The sequence below is a fragment of the Orcinus orca genome, chromosome 6 (assembly GCF_937001465.1).
Source record: "Orcinus orca chromosome 6, mOrcOrc1.1, whole genome shotgun sequence".
Classification (NCBI taxonomy): Eukaryota; Metazoa; Chordata; class Mammalia; order Artiodactyla; family Delphinidae; genus Orcinus; species Orcinus orca.
This window is the reverse complement of record NC_064564.1, coordinates 50,759,855-50,784,204: the sequence shown is the minus strand read 5'-3', so window position 1 is coordinate 50,784,204 and position 24,350 is coordinate 50,759,855. Positions and strand designations below refer to the sequence as shown.

General features: G+C 42.8%; 1 protein-coding gene across 1 annotated transcript in view; it reads right to left on the bottom strand.

The window, feature by feature from the left end:
* The window catches only part of KLHL9 (kelch like family member 9), a 153,676-nt gene that overhangs the window by 89,791 nt on the left and 39,535 nt on the right, over nucleotides 1–24,350 (bottom strand). The window contains exons 2-3 of the transcript XR_007477942.1: nucleotides 15,075–15,160; nucleotides 7,456–7,532 (exon numbers count right to left, since the gene is read on the bottom strand). The gene's annotated coding sequence lies outside the window, so the exon portion shown is untranslated. The remainder of the gene's footprint in view (nucleotides 1–7,455; nucleotides 7,533–15,074; nucleotides 15,161–24,350) is intronic.

The window sequence follows — 24,350 nt, the reverse complement described above, 5'->3', positions numbered from 1 at the left end:
GGACTAATGGCCCCAAGACTGATGCGACCGGCACCGGATATTGCCACGATACCCGAAAAGACCACCAAATAACGAATACCCTGCGCGCTCCCGGATTCACCACACCCCTTTCCCTTCTTCCCCTATAAATTCTGCCCAAACCCTCGCCGGGGCGCGACTTCTCTGGCCCTTTTCTCTCGGACCAGTCAACCTCGCCCGGGAGCGTTCCCAAATAAAGCTTGTTTAAGCTCTCCTCCGACTAAGGAACTAGAGGTATGCTCTTAAAGAAACAATTATGGACAGATACAACTCATTGTACTCCCACATGTTTAGTAATTTAAAAAGACTTGTTTTTTTCTGCCTTCATCATAAAATAAACGGATTAAATTTGTCAAAACATTTATTGGTAGTATTAAGCAACTATAAGTAAAAGCATCTAGTTCATAGGGGGCACCAGACCATCACAGATAACCTTATTAATGTACTTATGTACTTAAATATCTATTTTACTATATTTATTATATTTCAGTATTTTTGCTTGTATTTGTGCTAATTACACAAGTGTTCATCTTTATATTTTTAAGTTATTTAAAGTTTTATTTTCAAATCTTTTTGCATTTGTTTATTTTTAAGAAAGTAATACCAAGACTGATTTTGCAACCTCAATTCCCTGGTGGCGCAGTGGTTGAGAGTCCGCCTGCCGATGCAGGGGACACGGGTTCGTGCCCCGGTCCGGGAAGATCCCACATGCTGCGGAGCCGCTGGGCCCGTGAGCCATGGCCGCTGAGCCTGCGCGTCCGGAGCCTGTGCTCCGCAATGGGAGAGGCCACAACAGTGAGAGGCCCGCGTACCGCAAAAAAAAAAAAAAAAGTGAAGAAAGAAAATGAAGTGCCGGCCCTCTTGAAACTTCCCTTTTTGCCAGAAGGAAACATAAAACTATTAATCAATCAATTAATTCATTTCAACTACATTATATACTAACACCATAGGCAAAAGAAAAGTGGCTTCCGTCACCAGAAACTGGAGGATGCAGAGATTCTAAGACTTGACGCTGGATGTACAGTTCTAGAACTTTCAGAGTGCTATGGCTAGAAGTGTTAACCTAGAAGCTGGGTTATCCTTGTCTCTGAAGGCCCAGGAAGGAGTGAAGTCTTTTAGAAATAGAGAATAGGAGAACCAAAAACTAAATCTTAGGGACCTTCATATTTTAATGAAGAGAAGAGAATAAGGAGCCTGAAAAGCACACTGGAATGGTATGCAACACAACAGCAGGACAACCAGGAGACAGTGGTGATGAGAGGACGTTTCAAGGAAGAAATACATTTAAAACATGATATCTTATATTCAGGGAAAATGAGGGCTGGTTTGGCAAAGTTAATTCCACAGAATCTGGACTGGAATATACTGACTAAGGTTAAATAAGAGAAAAGGTTTTGGAGACAGAATGAATAGAAACTTCTTTTGAGAAGTTTATCTGTGAAAAGAAGAAGAGAACTAGGGTAGCGCCTGGAGAATAAAAGTGTGTGTTTATATTACTGGATATAATTTAAAAAAATTTTTACAAACATTTTTTGGAGACAGATTTCAAGAAATGTATGTAGTAGCACAAAGCACATAAAAATCAGTATTTTATTTTTTTAAATAACTGCTTACATAACAGCCTAAAATGTCAAGCATCATTGTTAAATCATTTCTAAATACTGGTAGGCTGGAATGCCTTTTCATATGCTTTGTTTGCTATTTTTAGTTCTTTTATTTGTGTTTCAGTTTACGACATTAACTAGTTTCGTACTGCCCTTGTGAATTGTCTTTATGTATCCTTAAGTCTTAAAAGTACATATAAACCATTTATGCAGATGGTAGCTATATTCCTATGATGCAACTATTTGTCAATTTTATGTTTACAAATAATAGCTCATTTTCTTTATATTTTCTCCTAATGCCAGAATGTTGAACATGTAGAACCAATCCTCTCCCATTTTCATTCCTCTATTGATCGTATGGATTATCAATTCCCTTTTATGTTTTAAATCTTTCACATTTATTTTTTATAGTACATTAGGATTTTTTTTTTCATCTACAATATGAGATGAGAATCTAAGTTGATTTCTGTCTAGGTTGCCAGGCATTTATCCTGTTACCATTTACTGAAACTTTTTTTCTTCCATATTAACGTCTAAGATAGCCTTTACTTAATTACTACAGATTATATAACAATTTCTGGGATTTCTTTTTTTTTTTTTTGCTGCACCAATGTGGCTTGCAGGATCTTAGTTCCCTGACCAGGGATTGAACCCAGGCCACAGGAGTGAAAGCTTGGAGTCCTAACCACTGGACCACCAGGTAACTCTCCTGGGATTTATTTTCTTTATTACTCTGATCACCTAACTCCTTACTGTCACTGTATTTATACTGTTGCTGCTTTATAATACAGTTCATTTTCTGGTAAAGCTATATATGTAAGAATTTTTCCTCTTCTACACTTTGATATTTTTGCTTGGTGATCTTTCTTAATTAACTTTTGAATTGTTCTACAGAAGTCAGCATTGGGTTTATAAAAATCATGAAATTTTGTGGACTCAAAAATAACCATACTTAAGAATCTGCCTGCCAATGCAGGGGACACGGGTTCGATCCCTGGTCCGGGAAGATCCCGCATGCCGTGGACCAACTAAGCCCGTCCGTGCGCCACAACTACTGAGCCTGCGCTCTAGAGCCCGTGTGCCACAACTAATGAAGCCCATGTGCATAGAACCTGTGCTCTGCAATAAGAGAAGCCACCGCAAGAAGCCCGCACACCGCAACGAAAAGTAGCCCCCGCTCGCTGCAACTAGAGAAAGCCCGCACGCAGCAACGAAGACCCAATGCAGCCCAAAATAAATAAATAAATTTATTTTTAAAAAATAATAACCACATTGCAGTGGATATAAAATTCTAAGGAATTTTCTTCATCAGATGGAAAAATGAAACTGGATAGGAGGATTTCTCTTCCACAAAAATCTAAGGTAAAGAACAAAAAATAGATTAAAATCATCAGAAAGTAAAAATGTAGCCACCAAAAAGAGAAGCTCAGGGAAAAAGAAAAAGAATAATTCTGCAAGTAAAGATAATTAGATTTAAAAAACCGCACAGAAATCCAACATATTGCTTAAAGAATCACTCATAACTCACAATGTACTATGTGAGGTTCTGCATGGAACCCTTATTCTGATCGGAGGCAACTCAACTTCCCTGAGTCTCGGTTTTCTCAAATGGAAAATTGAATGAAAAATATTTGTAGAGCTGATGTAAATACATTTTAAAGCTCTTAGAGGGACTTCCCTGGCGGTCCAGTGGTTAAGACTCTGAGCTTCTACTGTAGCGGGCGCAGGTTGGATCCCAAGATCCCACATGCCGAGGCAGTGCAACCAAAAATAAAAAGCTCTTTAGAATGGCTCCTTCCTCGGGGTTAACCATAAGTGGTAACTCTTTTCTTCATTTTCTCCATATAAACCTAAATGAGAATATTACGTGTCTTTTTCTATAAACTGGTTTGAAACTGTACCATCTCACTCTTGATAGCTGACTGACAAAGTCAACTGAATTGGTGAGAACCTAGAAGAGTGAAAGATAGGTATGATCATATCAAAGACATGTTTGATTTATATTCAGTCAGCACAATGGGTTAAATCAATATCTGAAACTGAAGGGAATCTCCTAGGCTGGAATGGGAAAAATATACTGTATTCTTTTGCTGATTCTGGCGCCTGGCACCTCTCCCTGCTTTCCTGGATCTATTCTTTGGCTTCCATTTCACAGTACTTTCCTTTTCCTTCAGGGCTGAAATTTCCAGGGAGCCCTCCTCCTTCACTCCCTTTCCTTGCACTGCCCTCTCCTACTTGCACAGCTACCTCCGGTTCTGTTGTGATCTCTGGTTTAAGTTTTCCCAGAGGAACACAAATAGAAAGTAAAAGTTGAATGATATTTTCAGATTTTATAGGAACACATATAAGAGAAGTCTTCCTTTTTTATGTTGAATAACTTTTGAAACATGAGGGCCCACATAGTTCAAAGGAAGCAGAAAGCAGGGTCCAGTAACTGGGTGGGCTACAAAGCCCTCCCAGGAAAAGAAGCCCCTGCTGGTCAAGTGTAACAGGGCCAGAGACCAAGTCTGGCAGTCTTCTGGCCCGTGCAGATGTGCTCCTTTTAGGGAATTTTCCTCCAGAGCTGATCAGAGGTTCTTTCCTGGCAGGAACTGACCCTAATATTGGAATAAGCCTCTTGCCATAGTCTTTGTTACGAAGAGAACAAGTCTTCAGCTTCAGACAGGGCATGGCTCCTTTAATCTAGGAGCAGGTATGGTGAGAGAAAAAGGAGCCAAAAGGAGGTTCCTTCCTCCAACCTGCTGGGCAGACCCAGGGCTTCTGATTAATGATCTGATCCACATACTGACACTGGCAGGTGGGTAGGCCCTGAAAATCTCAGGGTAAAAACCACAACAGTATATCTGAGTACAATCTCATATTTGAGGGTGCACTAAATTTCTCTATTAACAGTAAATTCCCAGTTTCACAAATTCATTTTTTATAACGGATCTTTTAACTTTATCATTAGAAAAATACGTTCATTGTAACTTTGCATAAAGACTGCAACAGCCCCTTCTACCCCTGACACAGTAGTAAAAGGTCGCAGTCCTGCTCCATGCCAGCCTCCAAATCCCTTTTTATCACTGGATGCCACAATACTCAAGTCCATCTTTCCCTCTTCCGTCACCCATGTTTCAAAGACTAACTCCATGGCCAAGGTTGCAAAGCTCCTTGGAAGAAACCCTCAAGCAGATTAGGGAAAAGAAATTCGGTCCCCAGCCTGGATAGCTCTTTCCCTTCACCCTCACCTGTGGCAAAGGAATGCCAGATGACCATGAGAGGGGCCTGCTCTAATTCTTCTCATAGGCTTGCAGAATTAGTCCCTCAGAGTGGGAAGGATCGCAAATAGGACAAGAATCTATAATCTACTCAGGATGGAGAATACCCTAGGAGACTCTTAGAAGGACAGTATTAAAGAGGGCATGCAGGAATTTGGGTCCTTCCACATTACAGATTAGTTACCTTGCCCAGGACAGGGAATTAGCAGAGATCCCTGTGAGCAAGTCTCCTCAGTTTGTGCTACAGGTTCCATGAAAGAGTAACTTTAAAAACCGGATGAAATGTTTGTGTCAGATGCTTCATCCACAGAAAACTGAGAAGGTACAGGAAGATCCACAGCACAAATCCATAGTGATGTCAGCCTCTGTTGACAGCCTAAACCTACTAGAAATTAGAGCAGTGTTTATGGATCAAGTGGGTAGTGAAACTCAGAAGAACAAGTCAGATACTGGTCAGATCCTAGAGAAGAAACTGAGGCTTATGCATGAATTAAGGAAACAAAAGACAGTCCACCCATGGAGGAACTCAAGGACCAACAGAGTCCAAAGATAGAAATTCCTGTGATGGAATTTCCCTCCTCCCCCAAAGAAAGGTAAGGGCTGAGTGTCACATCCTGCAGCCTTCAAGCAGGTGTGAGGGCCCAAGTACACCGACCATCCATGCCATTTGTTCTACCCAAACTTCACTACATGCTTTCCAAGAGGTACACACCTTTACCTTTGCTGCCTAAAAACTTCCACATGTCTAAGGAACTGGATTCTTCTTGTACTGAAGGTAGACTCATGAACTGTTTTTGCCTTTTCGCTGATTCCCTACATACTGGTTATATTTAACCTTAAATATACTTGCTACATGCTGGCTGTCTTCTGCCAACCTGCAATGTTTCAAGTACACAATACAAAAAAATGAGGAAAACTGCTACAAAAGTTTAATACTGTTCATCATAGAAAGACTAGTCCAGTGAGCTTCCATGCTACCCAATGAAAAGACAAGTGATCTTGGATTAGACCAGTGGAAAGAGTGCTACACTTTATAAGACCATAAATTGAATCATATACACCTTATACGTGTATTTCTTTTGTATACTTTTCAAAAGATTCTGTTTTTAATAAGTTAAAATATGTCCCATTGTCTCCACTTAAAGTAGTGCCAGTGGTGCCTATGTTATCCGTCAGTTGAAGACACGAGCAGCCCCACAAACTTGACTGGGACCAAAGGCAAAAAAAAAGGGTGTATTCAGAAGCGGTTGTCTAAGTAGACCAGAACAATCAATCAGAAGAGAAACCCCACCTGGTCTTCTGCCCTATATATCTGATCATTATGTTATTGTGCCCTTACTGTCTAATGATATAAACTCACTTTTCATCAGAGAAAGAGAAATACTTCATTTTTTACTCCAAGAAGTAGCTGATCCAAATGGTCCATGTGGGAAGAGTGGAAAGGCTAAAAAATTTAAAAAATAGCTTAATTTCTTAGCAGAGCCATATGAGCAGGGTTCATTCATTATTTTTAATGTCTGGGGGGTTAAAATAGAAGAGCTCATATATTATGCTATTGTAGGTCAGATACCTGGGAAAGCAGACTCTGAGACAGAGATAAGCATGCAAGGAGTTTACTGGAGAATTCGTGGATCAGTCATTGTGGCAAAGAGAATTTGAGCAGAAGTTGAGCTGCGGTGCAGTCACAGCAGGGCTTTAGCCAATCCCAAGGGAGCTCTGACTCTGGGATGACCCTGTGGAGGTAGAGAGAAGGGGCCAGGCCTTTATATCCCCACATTGACAGGTAATTGGATGCAGTCTGACCCAGGAGGGGGAAATAACTTTGGGCTAAATGAGTCACTTTAGCCAAGAGCAGTTTCCAGAGAAGACCTGCATGCTGTCAGCATGAAGCTCTATCAGCAGCTAAAGGGAGTAAGTTCTCAGGTCTTAAAGGGAGCTGTGAATGGTGAATCAGATGTCTATTATAAATGTCTTTTTTAAAAAGAAGTTTTGGGGTTTTTTTTGTTTGTTTGCTTTGTTGTTTTCTCTCTTCCTTTTTCTTCTTTTGTATGGTCATACTCAAACTTTCAGCTGGGTCCATAATTTGCAAAAATGTGTAACAAGAGTGTGATGGACAAAGTATACTCTGAAAACAGTGGTCCTCTGATGTTTATTATAAGCAGTTTATGGATGTGATATTTGTTGTCTCTACCTGAGGGCATTATAGTAGCAGATGGGGTAACTGGATTGGGCACCTTCCCTGTGAATGGGAAAGATGTAGATACTGGGAAACCAAGGATGGAATGTAGGAGGACACATTATCTGTCTTCACAGCCCTTCCCTAAGAACTGCCCTCTAGCCCTGATATCCGGACCTGGAAGCTATGAATGATAAAACCAGTGTGAGCCAATCAGAAAGCTAATCTTAAGAATCTGACTAAAGAAAGCCAGAACCTGAGACTCAGGAGCGGAGTCACATGAATGAGAATGTTCTAAGGTTGCTGGAGTTTATACAGTTCTTACCTCTTCTCAGGCTTTACTGTTTAACTTCTACTTGAATTCTGTGAGCTATCACAGTATTCCTGGAATAATTACCTTGCAGCTCATATCAGTGCAGATTGTCACATCTTCTGAGAAGTGTGTGTGTACTTTTTGAGGACATCATGATGTCCCTTTAATAATAAAAAGATACAATTTTAAAATGTTTTATCATAGATTATCCATTTAAAATTTTCTATTACAAATGTATACTGTATAATATGCACAGTATTTTATAACTGTAATACCTAGGTATATTATCAATAAAATAAATACATTGGAGGTGTGTGCTCAACATTTTTTCCAAGCGGGGTGGAAGGTGAAATACCGAGGGCTTATATCTCCATAATCCTGGGGACTCCACTTAAAAATATGGGTGGACAGTCTCTGGGATTCCACATATTTGTTGAAAGTTGAGTTTTGTTTGGGTCACAGGAACAGCAAGTCACCCCTTCTAGAACCTGGGTTCACAGACAGTCCCTGCCCTGATCACCCTATGTCTCACTTCTAATTCTCCTCTCATCCTATTACATTATCTGCCTGGGTAAGTAGCTAATCTATCACCAGCATGAGTACAGTAAGATCTCAGGTTCCCTTGAGGAGTCTCAGGGTTCAGGTAGCCTCTAAATATTCAGTGCCGAGTCAAGGCCATTCTAGGACTTCATACAGGTTTAGCGCCAACCACCTGCAAAGGGGTGAGCAGGACCCACTGGAGGGAAGGGACCCTAACTTATACAACCCACCCAGCCTCAGTTATCTCCTGCTGTCTGTGAAATGGAGAAGAAAATAATGGTCCCAATCTGTCTTGTGCTCACATCTGACTCTGCTCCTTACCAGCTGTGGCCCTTGAGCAAGTCCCCTCCCTTCTTGACCCTCATGCCTCTCCACACCTTTCTGAGCTACAAGAAAGTGGATAAGACTCAAAGAATACTGTGAAACCACCTGCAAAGCGCTATGTGGAAGCGAGTACTATGCTTCACCCCCTCTAACTGATCTGCATTTGAATGCTTCCCAGGGACTCTATATCCCTGGCCTGGGCCACGATGCCAGGTCCCTGGATGTCCTTAACTCTGCCCTAGGCTTTGTCTATGGGGGGAGGGGGGGGTGACACTTCCAATTAGCCCGATATTGCTCTTCAATAATCTCCTTAGAGGAAACTTTCCCTCCCAAAGATGTTTTATTACATTTAGAGAACATCAGGTAGCTCCTATATCACATCCTCTGGTAAGGATGGTGTCTGTTTCTCGTCAGCAAGGATAATTATTATTCCCCCATATATGCTTGTTTTTCTCCTAAAGGAGGATGGTGCCATCTGTCTCTGTTGTGTTCAGGGGGAAATAGAATATGCTATGAGCTTGGATTTAGGGAAAGGAAGGGGTCCCTTCAGCTTTTATTGAGAGCGGGCTTTGGCTTATAAAATGAGACAAAGGTTAGGGAGAGAAGTTGATGATGGTGTTGCTGACACACCACCATCCTGGTTTCCTTCATTTGTATTTGTGAAGATAGCCCACTTTAAAAATTCATTACTTTTTCCATAATACTCTTATTGGAAAAACAAGTAACTACTCAGCAATCATTCAATGCTTATAAAAGTGAGAAATTGTAACAAAGACCACAGCACAGTATCTGGACCCGTCAGTCCTCTCCTTTGCTTCCTCATTACCCTGAGCATTACGTAGTAACAGCATGGAGTGAATCAGGTTATACATGCCTCACGGCCAAAGATTCCCCACTGAGCATCTAGGAATAGTAAGAGAAAATAAACTTCACAAATCCCCAAAGTGGAGCTCAAGATTTTGGAGCAGTGAGCCCCTGAGTTCAGAAGTGTGAGGAAAAAAACAAATCTATGACCAGGAATCTATGGTGGGCCATAGATTCCATCTGCACCAAAGATCCCACACCCTTCCTGATGAAAGCTGCAGTGCTGGGTGCCCTTACTCCCTTCTCAACCTTAAGGAGGACATACAGCTGATCACACCACAACTCCTCTCCTCTCCCCACGTGACCTGCGCTGGATGGAATGTAGGAGGACATGCCAGTAGGGGACACAGAACCCCTGGCTCTGTGTTTTGGAAAGTGGTGTTGGCAGGGATTGGAGCTCTCAGCAAGGCTGCCGTGGGTGTTGGCTCACCTCCCTGCTCCTGTGAAAAGTGTTCACAGATTACCTGCCTTTCTTTCCTACCTCCATCCCAGAGGGGCGGTAGGAAGCCCTGAGTGGGTGGTACAAGGGCACGGATGTGTGTAGTCACCACAACTCTCTGACTGTGGGGCACTGTGGACCCAGGGTCTGGTGGTGCTGCTAAAGCAAGATGAGTCCTCTGCTCTTGCCCCTCCCGACAGGAGGTGGCTAAAGGGAAGGGAGAGTCGTGAAAGGCCTCAGCAGAGCTGGAGGGGAAGGAGAATACACTGTATCCAGGCTTGGGGAGGAAATCTCCATGTACGTTCAAGTAACACTCCCATCACTCTCTAGCCACTGGAAGGGAACTGGATTCAAAGCTAGGGACCTGAAAATGGACCCGTGAGCTGGGTCACCCCACCTTCTGCCCTCCAGGCAGTCCAGCTCTGAAGGGGTTCAGAAACAGGATAAGTTCCCTCTTAAAAGTGGCTTTTTTAGATATTAGAAAAGTATCCATTGTACAGTGGATGCAGAACTGGGTGGAGGACAGGGATGTTGCTGTGCGTGGATACTGAGATGGATATGCTAAGGCCTAATACTATGGTAGGTGCTACTTAAACATCTGCTATAGCTGTGATATTCATCTGTTTTGAAACAAACGTTGAACTAAAAATAAATAAATTCTCCCTGCTGGCTGGTCACCCTGCACAGGGATTTAACTCCTCACTGAGACTGCATGTTGCCTGACTCAATGACATCAGTGCAAGGCATGTGGGTCAAATGGCCCTCAATGATGGGAATGTTCACAGTGCGGCCACATAGGGCCTGCGGAAGAATGAGGAGACAATGAGGAAAAGGTCAGGATTGAATGTGTGGAAAGGAGGGAAACTAACAGAGGGGAAAGAATGACCCAGTGGGTGGGAAGGCACAGGAGTGTCTATCACTAATCACTAATCAAGCTACTCCCACTCCCTGCCTCACTCCCCAACTACTTGACTCGAGCGCCACCTGCTGGTGACTTACTAGAACACTGACAAAGTAAGATGGACTTGGTGCCATCCTGGCAAGAGTGTGTGTATGTATGTGTGTCCTTGGGACAAGTAGTGGAGAGGGAGAGCTTGTCTTTGAGCACGAAAACAATGATGCCTTCAGGGATGTTCTGAGGCCTGCCAAACTCCTTTTTGGCCTTCCTTTCAGCCATTCTTTCTGACATTGTGCAGGATCTTGTACTCAATGCAAGCAGGTGGCCTATCAGGGTTGAGGTGTCCTCTGTGGTCGTTAGTTACAGTCATGGGATATCTTCTTCAGGATACACAAAGTGCATGCACCACAGGTGGTTCTGCAATTTATGACAAGGGTGCAGTTTTTCTGGGCTCACTTTGGACAACTACTCAGCCCATTGAAGCCAAGGTGGCCAAACACTCTAAAGACTTTCCGTATCCCTCCACATCCAAATGGCTTTGGTTAACGCCATTAAAGGGCAGAGTGGGGCTTCCCTGTGGCGCTTCCCTCGTGGCGCGGTGGTTAAGAATCTGCCTGCCGATGCAGGGAACATGGGTTCGAGTCCTGGTCCAGGAAGATCCCACGTGCTGCAGAGCAACTAATACCGTGTACCACAACTACTGAGCCTGCGCTCTAGAGCCCGCGAGCCACAACTACTGAAGCGCACGTAACTAGAGGCTGTGCTCCGCAACAAGAGAAGCCCGTGCACCGCAACGAAGAGTAGCTCCAGCTCTCCACAACTAGAGAAAGCCCGTGCGCAGCAACAAAGACCCAACACGGCCAAAAATAAATAAAGTAAATAAATTTTAAAAATAAATAAATAAAGGGCAGAGTGGAGTGATGGCTGAAAAAGAAGAGCCACAAAGAAGTGGAGTCACGCAAAAGGAGGAGTCCCCATGAAATAGAGAAAGGAGCCACTGAGCCACCTTGTGCCATTTGCACCTGGAGGAGAGAGGAGGTTGGGGTCAATGTAGCCACACCAGTTTTTCAGCTGCCTTGGCTCCCATATCCAGGCCCTGAGAATCAACCTTTTTCTCCTACAGATAAGTCCACACTTACAGAGCAAGTAAAGCCTGGGGAAAATTACTATCTGCTTTTTATTATATAATTAATAACACTGCCCACTCATTTAAAAAATGTGATTCTCCTAACTTGAAGTTCAGATAGGATAAGTAACCACACAAGTAGAAAATCCAGGACCAGAGAACTCTGTTTCTGTAGAGTTGGAAGGTGACTCTAAAGACGGTGACCTTCCTTATGCTCCCATAGACAAAGACTACTCATCCAGAGAGGTAGTGGCTCAGAAGTGCCAATGACTGGCCATGGGTCATATGACAAATTACACCTGATTCACAGATCTTCGCTTTTCACTAGGAGCTGCTCTGCACTCTGAAGTAATAAAGCAATACAGTCTAGCATTCCACCCTCTGACCTCCACCTTCAGTTTCCAAATTGTCCTCCACTGGCCAATTTGTCAAGGAATTAAAGTTCGTTGGTCCTGACGGTTTCTCCTTCTCCATCAACAGCCTCTGGTCTTCTCTCTCTCTCTCTCTCTCTCTCTCTCTCTCTCCATAGATGTTATGGGCTGCATTGTGACCTCTGCACAAATTCATATACGAAAGTCCTGACCCCCAGTACCTAGGAATGTAATGGTATTTGGAGGTAAGGTCTTTAAAGAGGTGATTAAGTTAAAATGAGGCCCTTAGGGTGGGGTCCTAATCCAGTATGACTGGTGTCTTTTTTAGTTTTTGCCGTGCCGTGGCATGGGGAATCTTAGTTCCCTGACCAGGGATCGAACCCATGTCCCCTGCAGTGGAAGCATGGAGTCTTAACCACTGGATCGCCAGGGAAGTCCCAATGGTGTCCTTATAAAAGGAAGAGATACCAGGATGGGCACACATGGAGAAAGGCGCAGCAAGAAGGCAGCCATCTGCAAGGCAAGAAGAGAGGCCTCAGGAGAAACCAAATCTGCCTACACCTTGATCTCGGACTTTTAGCCTCCAGAACTATGAGAAAATAAATTTCTGTTGTTTAAGCCACCCAATCTGCAGCATTTTGTTAGGGCAGTTCTAGCAAACTAACAGAGTGGTCTTCATGGTTCATCAGCTAAGCAACATTCTAAACACCCTCACATCATTCTTGTTTCATCATTCCTGTCCGGCTAAAGTCCAAACTCTCTGCCTCTTCCACGCCTGACCTCTGGTAAGTGGTGGAGACCCACTAGATAAAATTACACAAACGACTATATTGTGCTACCATAGTTCTATGGTCTACAACTAATGGGCATCTCCAATACTGCATGGAATTCATACTTTCATTCATCCTATATACTTGGTAAGTTCCTTCTATGTGCACTTAGGATACATAAGTGAACAAAGGTGACAAAGCTCCCTGTTTTTCGGAGCTTATATCACTGGTTCCACTGTCAACTCTCTTATGCTTAACGAAACGATTTCAAACATTCTCCACTTTGACAAACTTGTGTCCCCCAACCTCAGCAGATGTGCTGGATGCCACTTCACAGAGGACATAAAAGCCATTAGAAGAGAAATTTTTGTTACCAAACTCTAAAACTTTTGCCACCCTTCCTCCTTCCTTCCTGTTATAGTGAAAAAAGTTTCCCAGGGGATAATCCTTCTTGGACTTTTACAGTTGGGAAAGGTGCCTTTACTTCCCCAGGCATACATTTTAGTCTATGTTGTAGCTTTTGGCTTAATTATCTATTTTCTTCCAGAACAGGTATTCGCTGCTCTATCACTAGCCTTAGGGGCTTAGGATTTAGTTGGTACTCAAGAGCCATTTGGGAAATGAATGAGAAATGAGAGAGCTAGCTGGAGAGAGGGCACCCACAGCATGTCCTAGGACAGAGCCACCAGAAAGGACAGGAGTCTGAGGGATGCCCCGCTTAGGCTGTCTATTGGGAGCCACCACAGGTTTCACCTCAGGAAACTTGCTCTGCCCCTGTGGCTTCTGGAAGACAAGAGCTGGAGATTTAGCCTCACATGTGAGGTTCTAGCACAGCTTTCTGGACATGTTGGGAACCGTGCAGTGCCCCTGCCAAAGGGACTCTTCTGCCAGCTCCTCTATCAGTGTTCAGCGGGCAGGCCTCAGCTCTGGGGGCCTATGAGGCTGCTCCAGCCAGGAGAAGCTTGGAACCTCAGATCCCCTAGGCACAGCCTCGGCCTCAGAATGTCTTCCAAGGGCTGCTCGTGGTCTGGGCCTGCTGGAGTCAGGACCTCCCTTCTCTGCTGCAGCTCCATGAAGATAACAGTGGTAGTAACAATTATGATATTTAATACAGAAAACTGCATATTTAATCCCCAAATCTCATCTACTAACTGGAGAATATTCATATATTTTAATAACATAGTCATGAAGAACAGAACAAACAGGTAAGCACTTTATACAAATTTAAGGCCTGGCCTTGTTAGAGTTGCCACATGGACTTGGCAAATAACACTGTCCAGAGCCCCTCAGAGTCCCAGTGCCTTAGAAATATCAAGACTGCCTCAGTGAGACCTCAAAGTGGCCCCTTTCCACTAAAGTTGAGGGGTTGGTATCTCAAACTCTCTACAGGACCAATGTTCTTTTTGGATATGCTTTTATATAATTATATCAAAGACATCACTGTACAGTTTATTTCTATATAATATTTATCATGGAAATCTTTCCAGGACAGTTCACATAGACTGACCTAATTTTGTATTTGGGGTGTGACATAGTTTAACTGACTACTTGACAATTTTTTCAGGTGTTTTTAAACTTAAGGATCAGAGAAGTTAGCACCTCCCAAATGGGAACTCCTGGACAAAGGGTTGTCTGCAGAAATGCGAAGGAGCAGAGCCCAGGCTACGTTGCTAAGTCTGTCCCTAGCACAGAGGAGAAATCACACAGCACACCTGAAGCTCTCTCTAGAGCACCTGAATCTTAGCAAGTTGTTTGGCAGATCATAGCTACTCTGTGAAATGTATAAATAAATGATATAAATAATCGCGACTCTCATTTCACTTAGTTTCAGACTACCTCTGGTGACAGTGTTTAAGGTATAGGTAAAACAATGTTATAAAGACAAAGATAACTTGTAAAAAAAACAATAAAGTGAGGGATGGGGAAAGGGATGTTCCCTGATTTTCAGACATAATTTTCACCCAAGGAAAATCACAACACTTCATTTCAAAAACTCTTTCCAGTGTAGGGATTAGATTTAGGCAAGCTAGAAACTTGCCTCAGATACAAATAGAGAAGGGGTTCCAAGTGACTTAGTAATATGGAAAAGTAATATATTATTGCAATGTTTTAAAAAATTAGAATTAATGATAAAAAAACCCTTGATGAACATATAAAAATTATAAATGAAGACAAAATCTGGCACCACAATTACAAAAGCTTAAGAGTTGTACAAGTGGGGGAGGGAGGAGGGCTTCTAGCACAAAGTTAAAGTTTGACAAATGCCATGCATTCTATACATTTGTGACCAAAGAAACCTAAATGTACTTACTTGCTAAATATCTGGACACCTTTCAGACAACACTGCTAAAACAGGGTGTGATGTGCTTACCTGTGATACTGAAGCTTTTATAGTGAAAAGTTTTGGTCACTTTTCAGTCTCAATACATACAGAAGCACTTGATGAAAATTTTGACTCTGTCAAAAGAGAAAGAGGTAGCCCCATAAAAATGTGCCAACAAGGTGGTTATCATTGTTGTCAATCAAAGAAGAAATATCAAAATATTGGCCTGCCACAGAATCTTATTTTCAAACTGTGGGACAGGAAGAATATCCCCTATAATTTGGAAATGCATTAGGGATGAGATGGAGAAAATAATTAATATAAATCAGAAATTTATATGCTGTTTCTCAATAACTGTTTCAGTAAGCTAAAATTAAATTAAGATGGTAATTCTCTCAATTGAAAATGAGATAAGAAGTAATTCTGACAAAATTATTGTTGAATTTGCTTTCAAAAGCCCAGTACATTTTAACAAATTGTGGTTTTGGTATAAGTAAAATGTTTACAGCTACAGTAATCTGAGTTTTAATACACCCACTTTTCAATACTTTTAAACTACTATAACGTTGTATAAGAAATGAACCATTGGCGGAGATCACCTTCCTCCCCACAGATACACCAGAAATACATCTACGCGTGGAACAACTCCTGCGGAGCACCTACTGAACGCTGGCAGAAGACCTCAGACCTCCCAAAAGGCAAGGAACCCCCACGTACCTGGTTAGGGCAAAAGAAAAAAAATAAACAGAGACAAAAGGATAGGGACGGGTCCTGCACCAGCGGGAGGGAGCTGTGAAGGAGGAAAAGTGTCCACACACTAGGAAGCCCCTTCGCGGGCGGAGACTGCGGGTGGCGGAGTGGGGGAACTTCGGAGCCGCGGGGGAGAGCACAGCAACAGGGGTGCGGAGGGCAAAGCGGGGAGATTCCAGCGCAGAGGATCGGGACCGACCGGCACTCACCAGCCGAGAAGCTTATCTGCTCGCCCGCCGGGGCGGGCGGGGCTGGGAGCTGAGGCTCCGGCTTGGTCGGAGCACCGGGAGAGGACTGGGGTTGGCAGCGTGAACACAGCCTGCAGGGCGTTAGTGCACCGCGGCTAGCCGGGAGGGAGTCCGGGGAAAAGTCTGGACCTGCCGAAGAGGCAAGAGACTTTTTCTTCCCTCTTTGTTTCCTGGTGTGCGAGGAGAGGGGATTAAGAACGCTGCTTAAGGGAGCTCCAGAGACGGGCGCGAGCCGCGGCTAAAAGTGCGGACCCCAGAGACAGACATGAGACGCTAAGGCCGCTGCTGCCGCCACCAAGAAGCCTGTGTGCGAACACAGGTCACTATCCACACCCTCCTTCCAGGGAGCCTGTGCAGCCCGCCACTGCCAGGGTCCCGGGGTCCAGGAACAACTCCCCCGGGAGAACGCACAGCGCACCTCAGGCTGGCAACGTCACGCCGGCCTCTGCCGCCGCAGGCCCGCCCCACACTCCGTGACCCTCCCTACCCCCGGCCTGAGTGAGCCAGAGCCTCCGAATCAGCGGCTCCTTTAACCCCGTCCTGTCTGAACAAAGAACAGACGCCCTCCGGCGACCTACACGCAGAGGTGGGGCCAAATCCAAAGCTGAGCCCCTGGGAGCTGTGAGAACAAAGAAGAGAAAGGGAAATCTCTCCCAGCAGCCTCAGAAGCAGCGGATTAAAGCTCCACAATCAACTTGATGTACCCTGCATCTGTGGAATACATGAATAGACAACGAATCATCCCAAATTAAGGAGCCGTGTGGATGAAAGGCTCTTGGTGCTGCAGCCAGGAGTTAGTGCTGTGCCTCTGAGGTGGGAGAGCCAACTTCAGGACACTGGTCCACAAGAGACCTCCCAGCTGCACATAATATCAAATGGCGAAAATCTCCCAGAGATCTCCATCTCAACACTAGCACCCAGCTTCACTCAACGACCAGCAAGATACAGTGCTGGACATCCTATGCCAAACAACTAGCAAGACAGGAACACAACCCCACCCATTAGCAGAGAGGCTGCCCAAAATCATAAGTCTACAGACACCCCAAAACACACCACCAGACGTGGACCTGCCCACCAGAAAGACAAGATCCAGCCTCATCCACCAGAACACAGGCACTAGTACCCTCCACCAGGAAGCCTAAACAACCCACTGAACCAACCTTAGCCACTGGGGACAGACACCAAAAACAACGGGAACTACAAACCTGCAGCCTGCAAAAAGGAGACCCCAAACACATTTTGCTTATCTAGCAAAATGAAAAGACAGAAAAACACACAGCAGATGAAGGAGCAAGATAAAAACCCACCAGACCTACCAAATGAAGAGGAAATAGGCAGTCTACCTGAAAAAGAATTCAGAATAATGATAGTAAAGATGATCCAAAATCTTGGAAATAGAATAGACAAAATGCAAGAAACAGTTAACAAGGACCTAGAAGAACTAAAGATGAAACAAACAATGATGAACAACACAATAAATGAAATGAAAAATACTCTAGATGGGATCAATAGCAGAATAACTGAGGCAGAAGAACGGATAAGTGACCTAGAAGATAAAATAGTGGAAATAACTAATGCAGAGCAGAATAAAGAAAAAAGAATGAAAAGAACTGAGGACAGTCTCAGAGACCTCTGGGACAACATTAAACGCACCAACATTAGAATTATAGGAGTTCCAGAAGAAGAAAAGAAAAAGAAAGGGACTGAGAAAATATTTGAAGGATTATAATTGAAAACTTCCCTAATATGGGAAAGGAAATAGTTAATCAAGTCCAGGAAGCACAGAGAGTCCCATACAGGATAAATCCAAGGAGAAATACACCAAGACACATATTAATCAAACTGTCAAAAATTAAATACAAAGAAAGCATATTAAAAGCAGCAAGGGAAAAACAACAAATAACACACAAGGGAATCCCCATAAGGTTAACAGCTGATCTTTCAGCAGAAACTCTGCAAGCCAGAAGGGAGTGGCAGGACATATTGAAAGTGTTGAAGGAGAAAAACCTGCAACCAAGATTACTCTACCCAGCAAGGATCTCATTCAGATTTGATGGAGAAATTAAAACCTTTACAGACAAGCAAAAGCTGAGAGAGTTCAGCATCACCAAACCAGCTCTACAACAACTGCTAAAGGAACTTCTCTAGGCAAGAAACACAAAAGAAGGAAAAGACCTACAATAACGAACCCAAAACAATTAAGAAAATGGGAATGGGAACACACATATCGATAATTACCTTAAATGTAAATGGACTAAATGCTCCCACCAAAAGACACAGATTGGCTGAATGGATACAAAAACAAGATGCATATATTTGCTGTCTACAAGAGACCCACTTCAGACCTAGAGACACATACAGACTGAAAGTAAGGGGATGGAAAAAGGTATTTCATGCAAATGGAAACCAAAAGAAAGCTGGAGTAGCAATTCTCATATCAGACAAAATAGACTTTAAAATAAAGATTATTAGAAGAGACAAAGAAGGACACTACATAATGATCAAGGGATCGATCCAAGAAGAAGATATAACAATTGTAAATATTTATGCACCCAACATAGGAGCACCTCAATACATAAGGCAAATACTAACAGCCATAAAAGGGGAAATCGACAGTAACACATTCATAGTAGGGGACTTTAACACCCCACTTTCACCAATGGACAGATCATCCAAAATGAAAATAAATAAGGAAACACAAGCTTTAAATGATACATTAAACAAGATGGACTTCATTGATATTTATAGGACATTCCATCCAAAAACAACAGAATACACATTTTTCTCAAGTGCTCATGGAACATTCTCCAGGATAGATCATATCTTGGGTCACAAATCAAGCCTTGGTAAATTTAAGAAAATTGAAATTGTATCAAGTATCTTTTCCGACCACAACGCTATGAAACTAGATATCAATTACAGGAAAAGATCTGTAAAAAATACAAACACATGGAGGCTAAACAATACACTACTTAATAACGAAGTGATCACTGAAGAAATCAAAGAGGAAATCAAAAAATACCTAGAAACAAATGACAATGGAGACACAACGACTCAAAATCTATGGGATGCAGCAAAAGCAGTTCTAAGAGGGAAGTCTATAGCAATACAATCCTACCTTAAGAAACAGGAAACATCTCGAATAAACAACCTAACTTTGCACCTAAAGCAATTAGAGAAAGAAGAACAAAAAAACCCCAAAGTTAGCAGAAGGAAAGAAATCATAAAAATCAGATCAGAAATAAATGAAAAAGAACTGAAGGAAACGATAGCAAAGATCAATAAAACTAAAAGCTGGTTCTTTGAAAGGATAAACAAAATTGATAAACCATTAGCCAGACTCATCAAGAAAAAAAGGGAGAAGACTCAAATCAATAGAATTAGAAATGAAAAAGGAGAAGTAACAACTGACACTGCAGAAATACAAAAGATCATGAGAGATTACTACAAGCAACTCTATGCCAATAAAATGGACAACCTGGAAGAAATGGACAAATTCTTAGAAAGGCACAACCTGCCAAGACTGAATCAGGAAGAAATAGAAAATATGAACAGACCAATCACAAGCACTGAAATTGAAACTGTGATTAAAAATCTTCCAACAAGCAAAAGCCCAGGACCAGATGGCTTCACAGGCGAATTCTATCAAACATTTAGAGAAGAGCTATCACCTATCCTTCTCAAACTCTTCCAAAATACAGCAGAGGGAGGAACACTCCCCAACTCATTCTACGAGGCCACCATCACCCTGATACCAAAACCAGACAAGGATGTCACGAAGAAAGAAAACTACAGGCCAATATCACTGATGAACATAGATGCAAAAATCCTCAACAAAATACTAGCAAACAGAATCCAACAGCACATTAAACGGATCATACACCATGATCAAGTGGGGTTTATTCCAGGAATGCAAGGATTCTTCAATATACGCAAATCAATCAACGTGATACACCATATTAACAAATTGAAGGAGAAAAACCTTATGATCATCTCAATAGATGCAGAGAAAGCTTTTGACAAAATTCAACACCCATTTATGATAAAAACCCTGCAGAAAGTAGGCATAGAGGGAACTTTCCTCAACATAATAAAGGCCATATATGACAAACCCACAGCCAACATCGTCCTCAATGGTGAAAAACTGAAAGCATTTCCACTAAGATCAGGAACAAGACAAGGTTGCCCACTCTCACCACTCTTATTCAACATAGTTTTGGAAGTTTTAGCCACAGCAATCAGAGAAGAAAAGGAAATAAAAGGAATCCAAATCGGAAAAGAAGAAGTAAAGCTGTCACTCTTTGCAGATGACATGATACTATACATACAGAATCCTAAACATGCTACCAGAAAACTACTAGAGCTAATCAATGACTTTGGTAAAGTAGCAGGATACAAAATTAATGCACAGAAATCTCTGGCATTCCTATACACTAAGGATGAAAAATCTGAAAGTGAAATCAAGAAAACACTCCCATTTACCATTGCAACAAAAAGAATAAAATATCTAGGAATAAACCTACCTAAGCAGACAAAAGACCTGTATGCAGAAAATTATAAGACACTGATGAAAGAAATTAAAGATGATACAAATAGATGGAGAGATATACCATGTTCTTGGATTGGAAGAATCAACATTGTGAAAATGACTATACTACCCAAAGCAATCTACAGATTCAGTGCAATCCCTATCAAACTACCACTGGCATTTTTCACAGAACTAGAACAAAAAATTACACAATTTGTATGGAAACCCAAAAGACCCTGAAGAGCCAAAGCAATCTTGAGAATGAAAAACAGAGCTGGAGGAATCAGGCTGCCTGACTTCAGACTATACTACAAAGCTACAGTAATCAAGACAGTATGGTACTGGCACAAAAACAGAAATATGGATCAATGGAACAGGATAGAAAGCCCAGAGATAAACCCACGCACCTATGGTCACCTTATCTTTGATAAAGGAGGCAGGAATGTACAGTGGAGAAAGGACAGCCTCTTCAATAAGTGGTGCTGGGAAAACTGGACAGGTACATGTAAAAGTATGAGATTAGATCACTCCCTAACACCATACACAAAAATAAGCTCAAAATGGATTAAAGACCTAAACGTAAGGCCAGAAACTATCAAACTCTTAGAGGAAAACATAGGCAGGACACTCTATGACATAAATCACAGCAAGGTCCTTTTTGACCCACCTCCTAGAGAAATGGAAATAAAAACAAACAAATGGGACCTAATGAAACTTAAAAGCTTTTGTGCAGCAAAGGAAACCATAAAGAAGACCAAAAGACAACCCTCAGAATGGGAGAAAATATTTGCAAATGAAGCAAATGACAAAGGATTAATCTCCAAAATTTATAAGCAGCTCATGCAGCTTAATAACAAAAAAACAAACAACCCAATCCAAAAATGGGCAGAAGACCTAAATAGACATTTCTCCAAAGAAGATATACAGACTTCCAACAAACACATGAAAGAATGCTCAACATCACTAATCATTAGAGAAAAGCAAATCAAAACTACAATGAGATATCATCTCACACCAGTCAGAATGGCCATCATCAAAAAATCTAGAAACAATAAATGCTGGAGAGGGTGTGGAGAAAAGGGAACCCTCTTACACTGTTGGTGGGAATGTAAATTGATACCCCCACTGTGGAGAACAGTATGGAGGTTCCTTAAAAAACTACAAATAGAACTACCATATGACCCAGCAATCCCACTACTGGGCATATACCCTGAGAAAACCATAATTCAAAAAGAGTCATGTACCAAAATGTTCATTGCAGCTCTATTTACAATAGCCCAGAGATGGAAGCAACCTAAGTGTCCATCATCAGATGAATGGATAAAGAAGATGTGGCACATATATACAATGGAATATTACTCAGCCATAAAAAGAAACAAAATTGAGCTATTTGTAATGAGGTGGATAGACCAAGAGTCTGTCATACAGAGTGAAGTAAGTCAGAAAGAGAGAGACAAATACCGTACGCTAACATATATATATGGAATTTAAGAAAAAAAAAGTCATGAAAAACCTAGGGGTGAAACAGGAATAAAGACACAGACTTACTAGAGAATGGACTTGAGGCTATGGGGATGGGGAAGGGTAAACTGTGACAAAGCGAGAGAGAGGCATGGACATATATACACTACCAAACGTAAGGTAGATAGCTAGTGGGAAGCAGCCGCATAGCACAGGGAGATCAGCTCGGTGCTTTGTGACCGCCTGGAGGGGTGGGATAGGGAGGGTGGGAGGGAGGGAGACGTAAGCGGGAAGAGATATGGGAACATATGTATATATATAACTGATTCATTTTGTTGTGAAGCTGAAACTAACATACCATTGTAAAGCAATTATACTCCAATAAAGATGTTAAAATGAAAAAAAAAGGAATGAACCATTAAAATTTAATTAAATCATTGTAATAAAATTCGTGTCCAGATTGTAGATGCGTTTCTCCTTTCCCTGAATTCGACTTTCTTCCCAGAAAGAGTCCTGAAATCTGAACACATACCACGACATGCTCTGATTTCGAGCCGTCAATCCCTGCATAAATGGGCACCGGCGTCAACCGGTCTGGCTAAAAGCTCCTACCAGGAAGGGAAGGATGGACGCAGGGGCAGGCGCAGAAATGAAAGGCTCTGTGCGAAGCCGCGGCAAAGCTCCCCTCCGCAGTCAGGCCCGAAAAGGAAGTTTCCTCTCTGCTCTCGCGGCCCCACGAGCTCCCTGGGCCCCGGCGGCGCCTTTCCTGGGCCGGGGCTCCTGCAGACGTCGACGCCCGGGTTCTTCCCGTGCGCACTGCGCGGGAGTTCGCGGAGCTAGACCCGGAGGCTGGTCCCGCTGGGTGGGCGGTGCCCGTCGGTCCGTTGGGGCGAGTTCGGGCGCCCCCTCCCGGCCGCTCCGGCGCAGCGAAGGCAGCTTTGAGGGCTTTGCCTTGCGCAAGACCTGAGCTCCCTTTCACGGTGGTCCAGGTGAAGCGCTGAATTTCTGGACTCCTGATCTCGCTGCTGATGGCCGTGGGGATGCTCTGCTCCATCCCTCACATTTTACCCATTAGTATGCATCGTCTTATATTCTTCCAATCATTTCCCATATCCATGTAAGTTGGTAGAGTTAAGTATTTGTTGCCTGAATCCACCAGAGCTTTGGTGGCGTCTACAGAGGACTCCCTGAAATGTTTGTAATCCAATCTGGTGCAGGGGTCAAAACTCTCAAGGGTCTTGTCTACATGCAGCTCATAAATTTATGGTGAGAATTAATTTAACAATATATATGAATCATCTTGGACAATTAAATATGATTATTTTATAATTATTAGAATTATTAATTTTGTTGATCACATTTAGGCTCTCAGAAATAATTACCAGTTGAAAGTTTTACTTTGCTTATTATGTAAAATAATCAGGATACTTTGCAATTTGTTCAACTCATCTAGAAATTTGTAGGTGGACAAAAATTAATGAAAATATAGGAAATTTGTAACAGCGAGGTATGAGACAACAAAGGAATATCAATATGTTACAAGAAAAGTATAGGGCTTTCCAGAAAATAAGGGATGGTTCAACACATGCAGTTTGCACAGGTGTCTTTGGTGTGGATAGGGAAGTGGAGTTTGGAATCTGACATATTAGGTTTTGAAACCTGGATTTGCCATTTACTTATCAGATTGTTTTATTCACATAAAGCCTTAGCAGGTGGCTCTTTGGAAATGAGAATATTAACACTCACCAACTATGTTGGAAAGATTAAGTGAGTCCCTTATAAGAGCTACGGAATTTGTAGTTTCTGTCATCATCATTTTTGAAAAAGACTAAAAGTCTGTGTAATTTGTCTGGTAGGTCCTTGGTAATCATGTTCACAGTAGCATTGTAACATTTAATTAGTAATCAATTCAGGATTAATGTGTCGTAAAGAGTGAGGGCAGCATCAAGGAAAGTTTACTCACTGCTCTCGCGGCCCCACTCGCTCCCTGCGCCCCGGCGGCGCCTCGCCCGGGCCTGGGCTCCTGCCCACGGCAACGGCCGTGTTCTCCCCGTGTATGCAGCGCCCGAGTCCGCGGTACTGGACTGGGAGGCGGGTCCCACTGGGTGGGCGGTGTCGGTCGGTCCCTTACGGCGAGTTCGGGCGCCGCTCCTGGCCGCTGCGGCGCAGGGAAAAGAGCTTTGCGCGTTGTTGAGCTGTAGCCCTGGCGCTGTTTCACTGAAACGCTGAATTTGCGGATTCCTGGTCTCTCAGAGGATGGCAATGGTGATGATCAGCTCCATCCATCACATTTTACAGGGCTGGAGAACATCATCCTCGGTGTCATCAGTGAAGAGG